The sequence below is a fragment of the Dasypus novemcinctus genome, chromosome 22, assembly GCF_030445035.2.
Source record: "Dasypus novemcinctus isolate mDasNov1 chromosome 22, mDasNov1.1.hap2, whole genome shotgun sequence".
NCBI classification, from domain to species: domain Eukaryota; kingdom Metazoa; phylum Chordata; class Mammalia; order Cingulata; family Dasypodidae; genus Dasypus; species Dasypus novemcinctus.
Window position 1 is genome coordinate 56,926,120 of NC_080694.1, and position 21,064 is coordinate 56,947,183.

The 21,064-nt window shown below is 42.8% G+C and overlaps 2 pseudogenes; one reads left to right on the forward strand and one right to left on the reverse strand.

Annotated features, from left to right (window-relative positions):
* Positions 1–487: 487 nt before the first annotated feature.
* On the forward strand, positions 488–2,995 carry LOC101439150 (protein ARV1 pseudogene; annotated as a pseudogene).
* A 5,307-nt stretch (positions 2,996–8,302) lies between these two features.
* On the reverse strand, positions 8,303–9,296 carry LOC131275232 (TIMELESS-interacting protein pseudogene; annotated as a pseudogene).
* Between the last annotated feature and the right edge of the window lie 11,768 nt (positions 9,297–21,064).

Here is a 21,064-nt window from a genome sequence, read left to right on the forward strand (position 1 = left end):
AATCCTAAAGAAGTCATGCCTCTAGCACGCATGAACGGCACATCCACGTCCTGGCGTCCACTCCAGAATCACAAAGTTCTGACTTGGTGTTAATAAGGCCAACAAAGCATTTGTGTGTCTGCCGGTGCCATGAAGACACTCTTCCCAGGGCCATGCAATTCAGAACCCACCCAATCTTCATTCCCGCCACGTCCCTGCAGAAGCTCAGAGTAAAGAGCTTTGCACAGCAATTCAGGAGAGAGACCTTACATAATCTCCTTGGAACAAGCATCCAGGGACTGGCTATTTTCAACTTTCTTGTGTAGGCCCTAGTGGGAATGTAATTTGGCAGGCGGCCCTTCAACGGTTCACTCTGCCAGTCGTGTCCATCTGCATCCCCAAGACAATTACTATACCTGGAGAAGGAGACTGGCCTTCAAAGAGTTTCCTCCCCAGGACACAGCTGAGGGTGCCAGCGTGGCCTGCTGCGGCTCCAAAATGTACTTGCATGGATGAGCGCCTGGGAGAGCGAGCCAAATCCCCATTTCCTCGGATTCTGGCCGGTCCCCACCAGAGCCCACTTCACCAGAGCGTAACCCAAGGCAGGTGCAACCTGGAAGCGCTGCCACGTGGCCTGAACAGATGCTTTCTTAGAGATGCCAGTGCTGGTTAGTCACATCTGCAGGCCCACGTGCATGTCCTCATTAGCAGGTGTTATGTTAAAGTCTACACGCAGCCCAAAAGTAATTAGCACAGCGGATTGCGGGGAGAATCTTAACTCACCAGTTCACCTGGCTGCAGGTAAGAAAAGGGCAGGATGTCTACAGCTGCAGCGCAAGGCGACTGTTTCTGGGACTTGAGTACGAGTTGCCTGAAAGCCCCTCACTCAAAGCCACCACTGCCCCACACTCACCTGGTTGCTCTCCCCATCTCAGATGTAACGCTGGACCAGCATCTCCATCACAGCTGAGAGCAAATGCAGCACCTGGTGAGGGGTCTCGGCGGCCCCCGGGGCAACGCTTCAGAATGCAGCCTGCGACGGAGTGAGCAGGGCTGAGGTCACCGCGGAGGAAAGGCGAATGCCCTGCTCAATGTCCATGAAAGGAGTGGACAACTCATGGGCCATATCCAAGTTAGAGTACTATGCAGATATGAGCATATTATTGAAGACATTCTAAATGATTTAAGGGGAGCGGATGTAGCTCAGTGGTTGAGCACCAGCTTCCCATGTACAAGGCCCGAGGTTCAATCCCTGGTATCTCCTTGTAAAAAGAAAAACTGCCAATGATTTGAGAAAATGTTCGTATGTTAAATTACCCTGAGAGTATGAAATACTTTTAGACACGGAGGCAGGAGGAAATACATCAGAATCTTTACAAAAGATATCTCTGGATGGGAATTCTAGGCTCTAGAGGAATATTTTCTTCTTTGTTCCTTGCTGGATATTCCACATTTCCTACAATAGCCACATAATATTTTTGTAGCTAGAAAAAAAATGAATTAAAAAAAAAATAAGCCATTCCATATTCCAACTGAGAATGCCAATTGTGGGTAGACGTATATCTGAAACTAAATAAATTTTACTGTGGAAACAGCATCTTGTCCCCCGCGGCTCCTCCGTTCCTCAGTGTCTACTGGAACGACCGTGTCACCATCATAAAGGAGTCACGGCCTGCACATGGAGAGGTCTGGGAACTTGGACACTGACCACACTGCCCTCCACACTCAGGAATCAGTTTGGTGCCCAGGAAGGAGCTAAGAAAAGAGGTGCGACTAAAGCGGCTGCGGCTCCATCAGCTGGGCTCCCGTCTACCGCATGGGAGGCCCTGGGTTCACGTCCTGGGGCCTCCTGGTGAAGGCAGCCTCGCCTGCACGCCGTGGAGCGCCAACTCAGCAACAAAAAGGGAGACAAAGCAAGAACACAGAAGACTGCGCAGCGAATGGACACAGAGAGCAGACAGCAAGCAAGTTGCAAGGCGGAGAGGGAAATAAATAAAAATAATAAAATATAGACACAGAAGAACACACAGCGAGTGGACACAGAGCAGACAGCAAGCCAAAAAAAGCCACAGGATGGGGGGCGAGGGGTGGAGGCGCGTCTGGAAAGCACTTAGAAGCTATCTTAAATTTTCAATAGTCCCTGGAAAGCATCGTCAAAGCCTAAGGTGGGCAGCGGTTGAGGTGGAAATGGGGACTGGCAGGAGGAGCCGTGTGTAGCCAAGACAGCAAGTGCGGGAGGGGTGGCAGCGCCTCCTACCCCTGCCTCCACCTGTCGGTCCAGGGGCGTTGAATGCAAGCAGGAGGCTGAGGAGCTGTGCCCAGACTCTAACCACATGTGCCGAAGACGGCCATCTGCCCGTCCTGCCAGCAACCTGTCGATAAAGATATTGACTGTGATCCCGTCATCATCTTGATTAATGCAACTTTATGCAAAGCCCAGGCTTCCGGCATAGTCTTTTCAGTACTAGAATAAATATTCCTGGACAACTCTGCATGTTTTGCTTGCTTTGTGAAGCATACCTGAGATGGTGACAGCTGCAAGATTCAAACCAGAACAGTGTTTGATTGGATATGCTGAGGAGTGGGATGTCTATAGAATGTTTGCAATTGCTTCTTAGAACAAACTGCCTATTTTATTGGCATTTTTACTGTCCTATGGGTAGAATGACCCATGAGAATGAGAAAAAAGCCCAATTTCATTTCGATGCTGACAGCATTTTTATCATCTAGCTACGGAAAACCCTTGCTGATTCCAGCTGTCATTTGGGAGCACGACTACACACCTCCACACCTCAAGTTCATTACAGTATTTGTCCTTTCATCAAATGTCCAGGCAATTAGAGGGACCCTGCACATCGACCACGAGCTCTGCTTTGTGGTTGTCTTGAGTGGTTTACAGTTGGAAAGCACCATCATCTACTTCTTTCAGAAGATGGAAAGGGATGCTGGAAGTGATTGTGCCATCTATAAATCTCAGGATTTTGAAGAGTTTTATCCTTTACTCTCTGTGGCATGATGAGCCGCATCTGAAAAGACAAGACATGAAATATAAACTGAGCTACTCCTCTCTATTGACTAATATGAAGAAAAGATTTGAAAACGTTTCCTGAAAAAGAAAGCAGTGGTTGTGGCACTGGGAGTCCCTCTCACACACACATACACACACTAGGAACAACTAACCACACACACCGAAGCACACAGACACACACAGAAGCAATCAAGACAAACACAAGGAGTGTTGCCTGCAGGAACTGATACACCCAAGTGAAGATTTATATATTACAGACAATCTCAGGTGAGCATTTGAATTGAAAGAGGAACATGTAATTCATAATTCACACATAATAAAAAAATCTGCATTTCACTCTTTTGACATGCTTACATATTTTTAATTTAAGTTTAAGTCATAGGTAATATATATATATTTCTTAAAGACTTATTTATTTCTCCTCCCCCTCATTGTTTGTGCTTGCTGTCTGCTCTCTGTGTCCCTTCCTTCTGTAGTCTCTTCCCTGTGTCTGCTTGTCTTTTCTTTAGGAGGCACTGGGAACTGAACCCAGGCCCTCCCATGTGGGAGAGAGGCCCTCAATCGCTTGAGCCACTTCTGCTCCCTGCCTTGCTGTGTCTCTCATTGTGTTTCCTCTTTGTGTCTCCTTGTTGCATTATCTTGTTGCATCAGCTTGCTGCGCCAGCCCACCAAGTTGACTCACTATCTTGTCTTCTCTAGGAGGTACCAGGAACCGAATCCAGGACCTCCCATATGCATGCAGGCGCCCAAATGCTTGAGTCGCATCCTCTTCCTTAATATATTTTAAACAGTAATATATATTATTCTTATAACAATAGAAACACTTTTCTCTTAATAAAGGCTTTCAGAATAAACTGGAAAAAGAAAAAAAAAACCCAAAGGCATGATGTACAAGGTAAACAAATTATGTAGACATGGCTTTTCTAGCCAATAATGTTATGTCTTTAACATTTTTCTGAGAGTTTAAATATGCAGTTTCTGACAATGACCATTCTCTGTGAGTATAATTATAAAAAGTGACCCATGACCAACATTCCTTTCATTTCCCGCAGAGACAAAGAATAGTTGGCAAACGTGTCACAGGAAAACTATTGGAGGATTAAATGCAAAACAAGTGCCTGGATGCTAACGTGAAAATGTCCACACATATCACTTCTCTTTTTCTGTGCCAGTAAGACACACCCATACTTGGCACAACTGATTCCTTTAGAAGATTCCCCGGGGGCATTCCCACTGTGACAATCCTCAAGACCTGGAAGCAGGAAGTCCGCCTTCTGCTTTGAGAGCCACATATGCAGATTCCCAGTCCCCTCAGCTGCTTTGAGAACCTTGACCAGCCGTCTATGAAGAACATAATCAGCGGTGGACTTGGCCCAGTGGTTCGGGCCTCCGTCTACCACATGGCAGGTCCGCGGTTCAAACCCCAGGCCTCCTTGACCCGTGTGGAGCTGGCCCATCCGCAGTGCTGATGCGCGCAAGGAGTGCCCTGCCATGCAGGGGTGTCCCCCACGTAAGGGAGCCCCACGCGCAAGGAGTGTGCCCCGTAAGGAGAGCCGCCCAGCGCGAAAGAAAGTGCAGCCTGCCCAGGAGTGGTGCCGCACACACAGAGAGCTGACACAGCAAGATGATGCAACAAAAAGAGACACAGATTCCTGTGTCCCTGACAACAACAGAAGTGGACAAAGAAGAAGACACAGCAAATAGACACAGAGAACAGACAACCAGGGTAGGGGGGAGGGGAGAAAAATAAATAAATAAATAAATCTTTAAAAAAAGATCAATCACTGCGCTGCAGAGAAATCGAGGAGCCCGTGACCTGAGGGCACACCTGCCAGGAAAGGGGGCAGCCTCGGCTCCAATGGGAAGGACGCGGGGTTGTTTCCTGTGACCAAGGAATGGGTCTGTTTTTATTCACAAATAAAGACTCTTCAAAGAACAGCTGATACGCCTTAGATCGAATGAGCAAAGTGTGTGTTTTACAAATAGACACAACCATACACAGAATGATACTCTTCAGACATGTCTTTATATTTACCTTTTAAAAATTCAGATAGCATTTATCCTTTTTTTTAAATTTATTTTATTTATTTCTCTCCCCTCTCCCCCAGTTGTCTGCTCTCTGTGTCCACCCGCTGTGTGTTCTTCTGTGACCGCTTCTATCCTTATCAGTGGCACCGGGAATCCATGTTTCTTTTTGTTGCATCATCTTGTTGCGTCAGCTCTCCGTGTGTGCAGCACCATTCCTGGGCAGGCTGCACTTTCTTTCTTGCTGGGCAGCTCTCCTTAGGGGGCGCACTCCTTGTGCGTGGGGCTCCCCTACACGGGGGACACCCCTACGTGGCTCGGCACTCCTTGTGCGCATCAGCACTGTGCGTGGGCCAGCTCCACACGGGTCAGGAGGCCCGGGGTTTGAACCTCGGATCTCCCATGTGGTAGGTGGACGCCCTATCCATTGGGCCAAGTCCACTTCCCAGATAGCATTTACACACCATAAAATCCACTCATCTAAGTGTACAATTCAGTGGGTTTTAGTATCTTCACGAAGTTGTGCAATCAACACCATTACCTAATTGCAGACATCTGCATCACCCCATTAAAAGTCACTCCCCATCCCCCCACCCGACTTCCCAACACCTGCCAATTGCTAGTCTCCTTTCTGTCTCTATGGATTTGTTTATTCTGGATATTTCGTATAAATAGAATCATTCAATATGTGGCCTTTTGTGTCTGGCTTTTTTCACTTAGCACAATGTTTTCAAGGTTTGTTCATGTTCTAGTATGTATAGGTACTTTGTTTCTTTTTATTGCTGAATAATATTCCATTGTATGGATATACCATATTGTGTTTTTCCATTTATCCATTGATGGACATTTGGATTGTTTCCACTTTTTGGCTATTATGAATAACACTGCTGTGAATAGATATGTGTACATTTTTGTGTGAACATATGTTTTCAGTTCTCATGGATATATACCCAGGAGTGGAATTGCTGGGTCATAAAGTAAAGCTACGTTTAATTTTTTGAAAACTGCCAAACTGTTTTCCAATGTAGCTACACCATTTTATACTCCCACCAGCAGTGTGGATGAGAGTTCCAGTTTCTCACATCCTCACCAACACTAGTTATCGTCTTTTTCTTTTTCAGTTATCCTAGTGGATATGAGGTGGTATCTCACTAGTGTCAATGTGCATTTCCCTGATAGCTAAGGATGTTGAGAATCCTTCCATGCATTTATTGGCCACTCTTGCATCTTCTTTGACAAATATCTATTCAAATCCTTTGCCCATTTTTAAATTGGGGTATTTATCTTTTTATGGTTGAGTTGTAAGAGTTATTTATATAGTCTGGATGCTAGACCCTTATCATATATATTATTTGCAAATATTTTCTCTCATTCTGTGAATTGTATTTTTACTTTTTTGATAATATCCTTTGAAACACAAAGGTTTTAAATTTTGATGAAGTCCAATTTATCTATTTTGTCTTTTGTTGCTTATTCTTTGGTGTCACATCTAAGAAACCCATGCCTGGGAAGCAGATATGGCACAAGTAACAAGGCCTCTGCCTACCATATGGGAGGACACTGATTCAATCCCTGGGCCTTCCTGGTGAAAAAGAAGAAGAGAAAGTGTGCCTGTGTGGTGAGCAAGTGCCTGCGTGGTGAGCCAAATGCCCATGTGGCTGTCCGTGTGGCAAGCCAAGTGCCCACATGGTGAGCCAAGTGCCTACATAGCAAGCCAAGTGCCTGCACGGTGAGCTGAGTGCCCGCATGAGTGCCCATGTGCTGAGCCAAGTGCCCATGTGAGTGCCTGCCTAGTGAGCCAGAGCCCACATGGCAAACCAGTTCCCACACAGTGAGCCAAGTGCCCACGTGAGTGTCCACATAGCAAGCCGAGTGCCCACGTGAGTGCCCATGTGCTGAGCCAGTGCCTGTGCAGCGAGCTGAGTGCCTGCGCAGTAAGCCGAGTGTCTGCACGATGAGCCAGTGCCAGTGCAAGTGAGTCACACCACAAGATGATGACACAACAAAAAGAGAGATGAAGGGAAGTCAAGGTGAAGCACAGCAGAGACCAGAAACTGAGGTGGCACAATTGACAGGGAACCTCTCTCCACGTCAGGAGTCCCCAGGATGGAATCCTGGTGAATCCTAGAGGAGAAAGAAGAGAAGAGACGACAAAAAAGAGAAATAGATATAGAAGATCACACAGGGAATGGACACAGATAACAAAAAACAGCAGGGAAGGGGAGGGGGAGGGGAGGGGAGGGGGGAATGATACATGTGCTGGCATTCCTTTTAAGAAAGAAAACTTCATTCACTAAAAAAAAAAGAAACCAACACGTAATCTGAGGTCACTAAGATTTATGCCTATGAATAAGAATATTATAGTTTTAGCTCTTGCATTGAGGTCCTTGATCCATTTTGAGTTAATTTTTGTATATATTGTCAGCCAGGGGCCCAACTTCATTTTTTTTTAATATGAATATCCAGTTGTCTCTGCACCATTTGTTGAAAAGACTATTTTTTCCTCCATTGAATTAGTTTGGCATCCTTGTCAAAACTCAACTGGCTATAAATGAATGCACTTATATCTGGGCTCAACTCTTCTCCATTGATCTATGTGTCTAGTCTTACATCAGTGCCACACAACTGATTGCTATAGCTTTATAATAAGTTTGAAGATGGGAAGTGTGAATTCTCCACCTCTGTTCCTTTTTCAAGATTGTCTTGGCTATCCTGGGTTCCTTGCATTTCCATATGAATTTTTGGGATCAGTTTAGCAATTTCTGCAAAAAAGGAAAGTGGGATTTAGATAGGAATTAGGTTGAGTCTGTAGGTCAATTTGAGGAATTGTGTCCTCTTAACAATATTAAGTCCTTTAATCCATAAACATGGAATGTCTTTCCATTTATTTAGATCTTTAACTTTTTAAAGTGATTTTCTTGTAATTCTTCAGTGTGTAAGTCTTGTACTTCTGTTAAATTTATTCCTAAGTAATTTATTCTTTTTGATGCTATTATAAATGGTATTGTATTCTTTTTTTTTTTTAGTTTGTAAAATAATTTTTATTCTCATTTATTTTTTATAAATGGGCATTAATGCTCAACATATATTTACATCGTAAAATCATGCAACTTAGTGAAAAGGCATCCAAAGCACATGAGCAGCAGAAATTGCTTATTAACTACTAATCATTTTATGAAGCCATATCCATCTCTATAAAAATAATAAAGAAAATAGACTTACTTAGAGCTAATAAATGAAGAGCATATATAAATAAATATCAGATTTCAAACAGGAAATCTGCAAAAGTTTTACTACAAAAGGATTTTCACTCAAAGAAGACAAAACTACATAGTAATCCCAAACTTGGAGAATAGTAAATTAATAGATAAATTTTCTCTCTTAGTTGAGTCTTCAGTAACATCATCTCTTGATGAAACACACAGTTACTATTGTACATTTTAAAAGGATTAGTCCACTTATGTTTCTTCTCATTTTACTTCCTCCTCTACATTTATAATATTGGCAGCAGCAGCATTACATGGATTGTCTAAAATGTCTTCGTTTAATCCATCTGACACCTCACTTTGGTCTTCACCTGTATTAACTTCTTCACTTGTATGTGCTGTTGGTATATTCACTAACAAATCACTTCCTTGGGACTATTATTCAGTAGCTTTGCCTGCCTTCTTTCCAAGGCCAGTTGTTTATTTCTCTCAATTCTTTGTTGTTGCTCTTCTGTCAGGCTTCTACTTGACTGAGAAGCAAACCTGTCACTTTCAGATGAGTTTGTCAAAATGGCATCAAATTCAGTAGTCATTACGTCATGGCCATTACTTTCCCCTACTTCATCATTATTGCTAATAAAATCGTCATGTAAAACTGGGAGATCAAGTCGAATTCGTTTTAAACAAGTCTGAACCTCCTTTTTATTTCCAAAGTATTCAACTCTGTTAATAAAATCCTCAAATTGCAGTTTAGGGAATAGTCTATGTGCCCAATGCTCCATGTGTCTGATCAGCGTCTTTAAGTCTTCAGCCTCATGACCCCTACCTTTGAATTTTGCTTTATCAAACACATGCCTTAAGGCTGGAAGCCCTCTCTCTGAAATTAATCATCATCAGGTTCAGCACCTTCACCATCTTCTCTCTCTGGAGAGGCTGGAGGTGGAAAAGGAGGAAAAGTTTCATCTTCTACATGTTCATAATCTTGCAGGTCAATCAAGCTGTTCTCCTGTGGTTCCACCATCTTGTTCTTACTCAGACTGCAGCCACCACAGCCGGGTGCTTTCCCTGGTATTGTATTCTTAAATTCATGTTTTAATTGTTTGTTGCCAGTGAAACACAGCAGTTTTTTTTTTTTGAAGTTTTCTTTTTATTTATTTATTCCCCCTGCCTTACTGTTTGCACTCACTGTCTGCTCTCTGTGTCCATTTGCTGTATGCTTGTCTTATCTTTAGGAGGCACCAGGAACCAAACCTGGGACCTTCCATGTGTGATAGAGGTGCTCAATTGCTTGAGCCACTTCCGTTCCCTGCTTTATTGTGTCTCTCATTGTGTTTCCTCTTTATGTTTCCTTCTTGCATCATCTTGTTGTGTCAGCTCACCTCACAGCTTGTTGTGGCAGCTCACTGTATTGCTTGTCTTCTCTAGGAAGCACTGGGAACCAACCCAGGACCTCCCATGTGGCAAGCAGGAACTCAATAGCTTGAGACACTTCCACTTCCCTAGATTTTTTAATTGATCTTGCATCCTGCAAATCTGTTGTACTCGCTTATTAGCCCTAATTGGTTTTTTTTGTTGTTGTTGTTGTTCATTTGCTTGTTTTTGAGATACTGGGGGCTGGGTATTGAAATTGGGACCTTGTATGTGGGAAGCCAGCACACAACCACTGAGCCACATCAGCTCCCCTGAGTTGGTTTTTTTTTCATTTGTTTTGCTTGTCATTTGTTTTTGTTTTTAGGAGACACCAGAAACTGAACCTAGGACCGCCCATGTGGGAGGCAGGCACTCAATTGCTTGAGCCACATCTGCTCCAATTATTTTTTTAATGCATTTCTCAGGATTTTCTGCATACATGATGTCCTAGCCAAATAGAGACGGTTTTGCTTCTTCCTTTCTTTCTTTTCTTCCCAAATATCCTGTTTAGAATCTACAATGTTGAAAAGAAGTGGTGAGAGTGGGCATCCTTGTCTTGTTCCTGATCTCAGACATAAAGCTTTCAGTCCTTCACCATTAGGTATGATCTGAGCTGTGAGTTTTGCATGGAGATGCCTCTAATCGGGCTGACAAATACTCATTTTGTTGAGTATTTTTATTATAAGGTTGTTGGACTTTGTGAAGTGCTTTTTCTGCATCTATTGAGGGGATAATGTGGTTTTTGTTCTTTATTCTGTTAATATGATGTATTACACTGATTGATTTTCATATGTTGAACCAACCTTGCAGTCCTGGAATAAATCCAACTTAGTTATGGTGTGTAATTCTTTTTGTATGTTGCTGGCCTTGATTTTCTAGTAATTTGTTAAGGACTTTTGCATCTATAGTCACAAGGGATGCTGTTCTGTAGTTTTCTTTTTTGCACTATCTTTGTTTGGTTTTGGTATTAGGGTAATATTGGCCTCATAGAATGGGTTAAGTATTCCCTCCTTTTCCATTTTTGAAAGTGCTTATGAAGGACTGATGTTAATTCATCTGCATTTAAATGTTTTTGGTAGAATTCACCAGTAACATCATTTGGTCCTGGGCTTTTCTTTGTGGGCAGTTTCTTGATTACTAATTGTGACAGTTTGATGCTGGATGGACCCCAGAAAATCATGTCCTTAGAACAAATCCATTCCTGTATGTACGAACCTACTGTAGGTGGGACATTTTTATTAGATTACTTAGTAAGGCATGACCCAGGGTGGGTCTTAATCCTCTTTTGGAGACCTTTATAAATGGGATGAATACAGAGAGACAGAAGCAGAGAGAAAACCACAGAGGCAGAAAGCCAGAGGAAGCCAGAAGCTGAAGGGAATGAAACCCAGAAGAGAAGGGAAAAGCTAGCAGGCAACACCATGTGTCCTGCCACCTAAGAGAGGAGTCCAGGATCATTGGCTGCTGGTCTTTGGGGAAAAAAGCATCTACTGATGAAGTCTTGATTTGGACATTTTCACAGCCTCCCAACTGTAAGGTTGTAAGTTAACAAATCCCCATTTTGTAAAAGCCAACCCATTTCTGGTATGTTCATTTTGGTAGCCTAGCAGACTATTACACTAATTCAATCTCTTTATTTGTTCTCTATTTAGACTTTTTATTTCTTCTTGAGTGAGTTTCAGTAGTTTGTATCTCTCTAGGAATTTGACCATTTCATCTAGATTATCTAATTTCTTTTTTTGTTTTAAAGATTTATTTTATTTATTTCTCTCCCTTCCCCCCCCCCCTTGTCTGCTCTCTGTGTCCATTTGCTGCGTGTTCTTTGTCCGCTTTTTGTTGTCAGCATGGGAATCTGTGTTTCTTTTTGTTGCGTCATCTTATTGTGTCAGCTCTCCGTGTGTGTGGCGCCATTCCTGGGCAGGCTGCACTTTCTTTTGCGCTGGGTGGCTCTCCTTACGGGGTGCTCTCCTTGCGTGTGGGGCTCCCCTACGCGGGGGACACCCGTGCGTGGCATGGCACTCCTTGTGCACATCAGCACTGCGCATGGGCCAGCTCCACATGGGTCAAGGAGGCCCGGGGTTTGAACTGCAGACCTCCCATGTGGTAGATGGATGTCCTAACCATTGGGCCAAGTCTGCTTCCCAAGATTATCTAATTTCTTGATAGACAATTGTTAACAGTAGTTTTCCCTCGTCCTTTTTATTTATAAGGTCAATAGTAATGTCCCCCTTTCATTCCTGATTTTAGTAATTTGAGTCTTCTCTCTTTTTTTCCTGGCCAGTCTAGCTAATGTTTTGTTCATCTTTTCAATTTTTGGTTTCATCAATTTTCTGACATATCTTCTGTTCATTGTTTGATACTTTATAAGTAAGTGAAATGTGTAATACATTTTTGAAAGAGTTGCATAAAAACAGAGTTAGTTTTAATTTGGTAATTTTCAAAGTTATCTTAAATTATCTGAAAATCAAACCTAAGTGGAATAGCTGACAATAACCAGCAAATAGAGTTACTGCATATGATAGGTTTTCATTCTCATATTCATACTCTCTCTTTCTCCTCCAACCCCACTATACTATTCATAGGCTCGAAAAGAGTTGGTTTTTTTCCTAAGATTTATTTTTTATTTATTTTTCCCCGACCCTTCCCCCTGTTGTCAGCTCTCTATGTCCATTCACTGTGTGTTCCTCTGTGTCTGCTGTATTCTCGTTAGGCTGCTCTGGGAACCAATCTTGGGACCTTCCAGAATGGGAGAGAGGTGATCACTCTCTTGCACCACCTCAGGTCCCTGTTGTGCTACGTTGTCTTATTCTCTCCTCTGTGTCTCTTGTTACATCATCTTGCTGTGCCAGCTCTCCACATCGGCCGGCACTCCTGCACGGGGGGGCATTCCCGCACAGGGTGGCATTCCTGCATGGGCAGCACTCCGCCTGGGCCAGCTCACTGTTCAGGCCAGCTTGCCCTCACCAGGAGGCCCTGGGCATCGAACCCTGGACCTCCTATATGGTAGACGGGAGCCCAACTGCTTGAGCCTCATCTGTTTCCTGATTTGTTTGTTTTTTAAACAACAACAGCAACATTCAATTGACTACATAAATCCTATAAGAAAGAAAGACCTCATATGCTCTCTTACGATAGCAGTGGTAATACAATCAATGGCCCTTTCATATAAAAAAGAACGGCCTCATCCCCCACCCCTCCAGCCCCTGGTAATCTCTAATCTAACTTTGTCTCTATGAATTTTCTTATTCATATAAGTGGAATCATACACTGTCTGTCCTTTTGTATCTGGCTTATTTTACTTAGCAAAATGTTTTCAAGTTTCATCTGTGTTATACCATGAATAAGAACTTCATTCCTTTTTTATGGCTGAATAATACTCCATTGTATGTCTATACCACATTTCATTTATCCATTCATCTGTTGATAGACTCGGGTTATTTCCATGTTTTGGTGATTTCAAATAATGCTGCTGTGAACATTGGTGTACAAGTATCTATTCAAGTCCCTGCTCTGAATGTTTTGAGTGGGATTGCTAGATCATATGGAAATTCTATATTTAACTTTTTATGGAGCTGCCAGTTTTCCACAGCCACTGCACCATTTTAAATTCCCACCAGCAACTCATGAGAGTTCTGTTTTCTCTGCATCTTTACCAGCATCTGTTATTTTCATTTTTTAAAAAAACAGCCATCCTACTGGATATGAAATGGTATCTCACTGTGGTTTTGACTTTCATTTCTCTAATGGCTAATGATGTTGAGCTCTTTTCATGTGCTTATTGGCCATTTGTCTATTTCTTTGCAGAAATGTCTGTTCAAGTCCTTTGCCTGTTTTTAAGTGGGTTGTTTGTCTTTCTGTATGGTTGTCCTTTGAGAAAAACTGTATGAATGAGATAAAAGTATGTGTGGAAAACAAAACAAGCGAAGGAGAGGTCCAGCTTCCCGCTGGAGTGGGAAGGAACTTCGTGGGGCTGGGCCGGCCTGGTGTACTGCTGCATGCCTGAGGCCCAGGTGGGCCTGGACTTTCTGAACCTTGGGGTCCGAGTCCAGCAAGCTCAGCAGCACCACCAGGGGCTCCCAAGGCTTCCTTCTGCTGCTCTGCCAACTGCCCAACACCGACCTGCAGGAGAAGCTCCGCCAAGCCCTCTTCTTAGGTGCTGGGAAGACAGGGCATGGGATTTCCACCGAGAGTCTACAGGAAGCAAGGCCTTACTGTGGCCCAGCTTAAAATCCCTCTTATGACATTTCTACACTAGGGTTTTAGGGCTCAGTTAAAACACCACAGAGGGTACTCCCAGAGGGCATGTTTTCCTTGTTTTAGCCTGAGAATTAGTTGTCTATTCATTTTTCTCCAAAGATAATCAGGTTTGTCAGATTATTAGCCTTTGGGCTAAACTGAAATCCTTGCACCTTGCACACTTCTCTGGGAGTGGAAAGAGAACTCAAGCTCCCGACGCTGTGGGCAGTGCCCGCTCTGCTCTGTCCTGGGGGTCACCCAACAGAGCCATTAGCTCCCTGGAGCAGCCCTCTTGATGCTCCCAGTGTTGGAGCCGCTGTGTCACTTCCCATGAGGTCTTTATCTTCTGGCTGGAAAAAATAAGAGTGAAAAGAGAAATTCGCTGCCAGATACAGTCCTCCTCAACGTACTATCGAGCTGGAGCTCTTTGGGGATCTACAGCAAAGAACAAGACTCACAACAGGCCCAGCGGAGAGCTGAAGCCAACCCCAGGAGGCCCCCAGGTGGCACCTGTTAACTGTGAGAACCCCAAAGGCTGAGCGCCCAGGTCACACACCAGCTCCGTCAGCGCAAGCACAGAGCCATCCACGCACCTGGCTGCACCGCCACGTGGCAGTGTCTGTGTCTGAGCCCCGCTGGCTGTCTGTGACTTTCAGGTGGAAAGTGTAGACTCCCTCTGAAGTTTTCTGGGTCTTAATTTCAAACCTGGTTTTATAATACTCCCATCCTCGCTTTTCCCTCATGGTGTCTCATGTTCACCTTCTCAAATGACCCAAGAGCCTGGTAGAAACAGGTCTCTTCTGAAGACCTCAAAGCTCCAAAGAATTAGAGGAGAATCTCCCAGATCCCTGCTCTGAACTTGCCAAAAGGGTAGTAGCAAAAGGTGACAAGTGCTCTGAACACAGACCTTTTATAATTGCACTCAGGCACAAATGCTCCACTTAGCCTGAACATTACTAATTTTAGAGACACTTTAGAAAGTATAAAGGATTTTCTGTTCCTTTCCTGTGCTGACTCCTTTGGTACATCTCCCAGAGTATATTTGCAATTGCCAAGTCCTTAAGCAATGCAACAGCAAGCTTGAAGATGCACCTAAATTCATAGTCTATAAAGCACAATCATCTCAGAGGGGAAATGTCTGGCCAGGAGCCAAAAACCCTGCCTTCTACCTGGTTTGGTCAAGGATGACTTAAGTGACCTTGGGCAAGTCACTTTCCATCTCTGCACCTTAATTTCTTCACCTGTGATAAGGGAATGGCCATTGCTAACTTTTTCCCCCTGTTGAGGAGTGTTGGGGGGGGGTCAATTAAAAAGCTTAATTCCATTACGGACATAGAAAAGGCTACAAACGATAGAGATACACTGGCCATAAACTGTCTTAGCTCAACAGGCATTCTGTTAGAAACTATCTAGATCCTGTCTTGGTTCAAAACTGGAAATTAAGACAGTCACCCTGTTTGTGTTCATAGCCCCATAATTTTGAACTCCAGCCAGGATGTTCCCCCTAAGAATCTCATGCACTCAATTACCGCAAATTCAACACACCCCAATCTGAATTCAGCAGCCACCCCCAAAACCTGCTGCTGCTCCCCTGTGAACCTGATTCCAGGCCACTGTCCTGCCACCCACCCGGACGCTGAGGTCAGACTTCTTGCTGTCATCGTAGGGACTGTGTCACCCTCCAGCTCCATCAGGCTCAGGCTCTGACAGGTCTTCCCATTATCTTTCATTCCTTCCAATTCTGTCTTGACCTCACACGAGGCTCTCTCTACTTTTCTGTATGGTTCAGAATTTCCACAACAAAACCTTTAGGAAAAGACAAAGCCACATCCCTCTGCTGATAAAATCCTTTCAGCCTCTACTAGCTGCCCAGAGGATAAAGTCCCAACTCCTTAGTTTGGCACATAATTCGCACAACGCTTGACGGCTGACCCTCTGCCTCAGTCTCCAGCCACCCTCCCCATCCTCCTGACACAATATTTGCATCTTTCCACCCAGCCATGCTCTTTCTCACCCCAGAGCTTTACCTCATCGTAATCACCCATTCAGTAATTCAACTAACCAACATTGCTGATTTACAAAGAGTCTAGCACTGTGATGTACAGAGTCAGAAATATCTAGCACATGTCTGCAGACAGCTCACAGTCAATGGGAAGACAGACCAGGAGACAAGTGCTTACACTGGGATGGCACTAGACAAGACCACAAACTCCACATTAAGAAACCGTTGGGGGCGCTTCTGTTTGGGGTGATGGAAAAATTTTAGTAATGGATGGTGGTGATGACATCGCAACATTAAGAATATAATTAAGGGAAGAGGATTTGGCTCAATGGATAGAGCATCTGCCTACCACATGGGAGGTCCAGGGTTTAAATCCCAGGCCTCCTGACCCATGTGGTGAGCTGGCCCACACACTGCGAATGTGTGCAAGGAGTGCCATGCCACACAGGTGTGTCCCCTGCATAGGGGAGCCCCATGTGCAGGGAGTGCACCCTGTATGGAGACCATCCTGGGCACAACAAGCACAGCCCACCCAGGAGTGGTGCTGCACACATGGGGAGCTGATGCAGCAAGATGATGCAACAAAAAGAGACACAGATTCCCAGTGCTGCTGACAAGAACATAAGCAGATACAGAAGAACACACAGCGAATGACACAGAGAGCAGACAATGGGGGGAGGGGGAAAGGGCAAGAAATAAATAAAAATAAATAAATCCAAAAGAAGAATATAATTAACATCACTTAATTATTTTTTAAATGTGGTTAAAGGTGAAATTTTAAGTTGCTTATATGTTACTAGAATAAAAATTTAGAAAAACATAGGACTATACAACACAAGCAGTGAACTCTAATGTAAACTATGGACTATATATTCATTCTAATAATATTATTTCATCAATTGTAACAAAGGTACCACACTAACACAAAGCATTAGTAATAGGGAAAGCTGTGTGTGAAGGGGTGGAGATATGGGAACTCTGTTTTTCTGTAAACCCACAACTTCTCTAATAATAAAAATTTTTTAAAAAGAGGAAAAGAAACAGTATTGAGGACCCCACCTCTATCAGATGGCAGAGTGAGACACTGCAGGGCGCTCCCCCCAACAGAAGTTTTTAAAAACCAGCAAGAACTGGCAGAAACACCTTTCTCAAAGCTCCAGAAAACAGTTAAAGGACTGCCATGATAAGGCTAGTGCTTAATCAAGAAAAAGTCCACTTAAAAGTGATAGATGAGGAATTTCCCTGTTTATTATTTTTATTGAAATAAGGAAAATACTTTAAAAACGATGAAGTGTTGAATGCACAACTAAATGATTATACCAAATACCTTTGATCATACATTTTGGATGTGCTGTATGTTTTCTTAACATTCATCATTAAAATTCATTTGTTTAAAACAAAAAAAAAGTGGCAGAGTCTCCTGGCTCCCAGCTGAGCCCTTCCCCACCCCTGCGCAGCTCAGCGCAGGGTAGGCTCCTGGTTCCCGAGAGAGCAGGGTGGCCCTTGGGCACGCACTGAGCACGTGTTGGGGCCGAGCTGCCCGGTGGCAGCCTGAGAGGCTGGCTTGCCATCCCAGCTCGTGTAGTCCACAGAGCTCTCCTACAGAATGCTGTGGGAGAGCAGTCAAGTCTTGCTTCCTGCAACAAGAGATTGTAGGACATAACAGTGCAGTGCCAAAACCATGGGGAAACTGTTTCCTAGGGAAGAGGGGACATTTGAATCGGTGCAAGTGGGGAATACCTAAAGCCCCACAATCCCAAGAAGAGATGCATCTCTAGAAAGGACCAGGGCATCCCCCTGTGCTTGAGCCTGGACTATTCAAGGAGAACACTGCTGTACACCCGCCGCGTAAATGCTTAAAGAACAAGCACCTCAGAGTCTAAATTCCAGCAATAACACACTCAAATATTCAAATGCCCAGGTTCTGACCAGAGGCTACAAAGCATACAAAGAAACAGAAAGGAGGAGATTAAAGCATGAGAAACCATCGATGAGGAAGACCAGACCTGGACAAGACTGGACAAAGACTTTAACAAAATAATCCTAAATATGCTCAAAAAGCAAAAGGAAAATATGGACAAAGGAAATCAGGGAAATTAGATGAATGCAAAGAGAATATCAATAGAAAGGTAGAAATTATAAAACCAAATCAGCCAGAGTTAAAGACCACCATAACAGAAATTTAAAATTCCTTAGAGGGGTTCAACAACAGATTGGAGCTGGGAGAAGAAAGAATCAGTGGACTTGAAGATAAGACCACTGAAGTCATCCAGTGTGAGAAGAATAAATAGTGAAGAAAAGTGAACAGGGGGTGGACTTATCCCAGTGGTTAGGGCGTCCATCTACCACATGGGAGGTCCGTGGTTCAAACCCCGGGCCTCCTTGACCCATGTGCAGCTGGCCCATGCACAGTGCTGATGTGCACAAGGAGTGCTGTGCCATGCAGGGGTGTCCCCCGTGTAGGGGAGCCCCTCATGCAAGGAGTGCACCCCGTAAGGAGAGCCGCCCAGCGCAAGAGAAAGTGCAGCCTGCCCAGGAATGGTGCCGCACACATGGAGAGATGACACAACAAGATGATGCAACAAGAAGAAACACAGATTCCCATGCCAATGACAACAACAGAAGTGGACAAAGAAGATGCAGCAAATAGACACAGAGAACAGACAACGGGGGGGCAGGGGGGAAGGGGAGAGAAATAAATAAATAAATAAATCTTAAAAAAAGGAAAAAAGAAAAGTGAACAGAGCCTGAGGTACCTGTGGGACAAAATCAAGCATACCAATATCCTCATTGTGGGAGTCCCAGAAGAACAAAGAGAAAAAGGCAGAGAGAATATTCAAGAAAAATGAAAACTTCCCCAACTTAACGAAAGACATGAATATACACATCCAAGACACTCAATAAATTCCAAGTAGGATAAACCCAAATAGACCCACAATTGTGGCATGTTATAATTATGCTGTTGAATGCCAAAGATAGAGAATTCTGAAAGCTGCAAGAGAGAAGCAACATATCGTGTACAAGGGAGCCTCAGTAATTTAAGGGTTGATTTCTCAGCAGAAACCCTGGAGGCAAGAATACCATGGGATGACATATTTAAAGTGCTAATAGCAAAAAAAAATTGCCAATCAAGAATCATATATCCAGGAAAACTTTCTTTCAAAAATGACGGGGAGATTGACAGTCCAAGACAAACACAGGCTGAGAAGATAGGTGATATGATTTATAGTTCAAAAGTGAGAGGCCTCCAGGTTCACTTTTCCTTTTTAAGATTCTTTGGGCCCCTTACCCTTCCAAATAAATTTGAACATTGTGTTTTCCATTTGTTTAAAAAATGTTGGTGGAATTTTTATTGGGATTGCATTGAATCTGTATATAATTTGGGTACAATTGGCATCTTGACATTTAGTCCTCCAATTCATGAGCATGGAATGTTCTTCCAATTATTTAGATCTTTTTTAAAATTTCTTTTAGCAATGCTTTGTAATTTTCTTAATACAAGTGCTTTACATCCTTGGTTAAGCCTATTCTTAGATATTGATTATTTTAGTTGCTGTTGTAAATGGAATTTTTTCCGACTTCTTCCTCCCATTGCACATTACTAATGTATAGAAACACCACTGCTTTTTTGCATATTGATCTTGTATCCTGATACTCTACTGAAATCATTTATTAGCTCTAGTAGCTTTGTTGTAGATTTTTCGTGACTTTCTACGTATAGGCTCATATCATTTGCTTAGAGCAGATGGGAATACTTTTAATAATAACTTTTCTGGAGTCCCTTCAGGCTTTTTAGCAGAAAGCTTCTACAAATCTACCTTGGCAAAACCCTCAGAAAAAAAATAGACTAATTTGGCAACATGTATCAAACACCTTAAAAACATACATGCCTTCTGACCCCCAAATTTTACTTTTTATCCCAAGCAATGATTAATGGGTTATATACAATATATCAGCACAGCAGCAAATATGATGTTGCAAAATATTTGATTACATAGATATTCATGATAAATAGTTCAAAAACCCATGCATATATGAAGACTTGATATGGGAGAGATGTGGCACTGCAATCTGGGAAAGGGTAGACTAGACAATAAATAGTACCAAGAAAATTGATAATTCATGTGCAAAAAAATAATTGTGGATCTAACCATAAATGATATACAGTCAATTCCAGATGGAGAATAATCTGAATGTGATGGACAAAACTTTTAAAATTCTAGAAGAAAATACAGGAGAAAGTAGCTTGCCAAATACCCTGCACATTTTGATCCAAATTTTCTTTGAAAAAAAATTTAAGTTTACATGTATATAGAAAAAGGATTATAATAATAAATAGAAGTATTAAAGGTGGTTATTTCTAGGTGCTGGAATTAGGCGAGATATTTAATTTCCCTCTTTCTGATTGTAGATATATCCCATTTTATTTTATGGTAAACATTTATTACTCTTATAAGAAAAAATATTTTTTTAAACTCATGCATTGTTACTTGTCTCTTGAAAATCAATATTTTGTCTGGATAAGCTGTGTCCACCAAGACAGTAAATTCAAAATAAACACATGAGTACTACATATCCCAGGTGACTGCATATCCTGCCTCCATAAAGTCTGTAGATTCCAAGGTATCCACTTCTAAAAATAAAATAAACCTGCAAAGCTAGTTAAATTGTTTTACTGAGATTTGAAATAAAGTAAAACAGAAGCTTTTGCAACCATATGTAAAATCTGCAACATTCTTAGGCACCTTTGTGGGCCTTTCAGTCAAAATCAATCTAGTTACTGTGGCTGAAAGGGTAGTCCGGGGAAGTAAATGTTAATTGAAAGAAAGCTAGAGAATAATCTAGGGACTGAATAACACAGTGAAACCAGAGGTGAGTGAGAATTGTGGTTGATGGTACAGATGCAAGAGTGTCCTTCTGTGAGTTAGAGCAGGTGTACATCACTATTGCAGGGTGGTGGGAATATGGAGAAGCATGGGAAAACTCAATTGATGTGACCTATGGATTGTGGTTAACAGCAATACTATAATATTTTTGCATCAATGCTAAAGATACATTGTGTTGATAATGGGGGTGGTTGGAAAAAGTGTGCCAACTCTATGCTATGGACCATGATTGTTGGTAATAGTCTGATGATAGTATCGCATTATCTGTAACAAATATTCCACCACAGTGTGT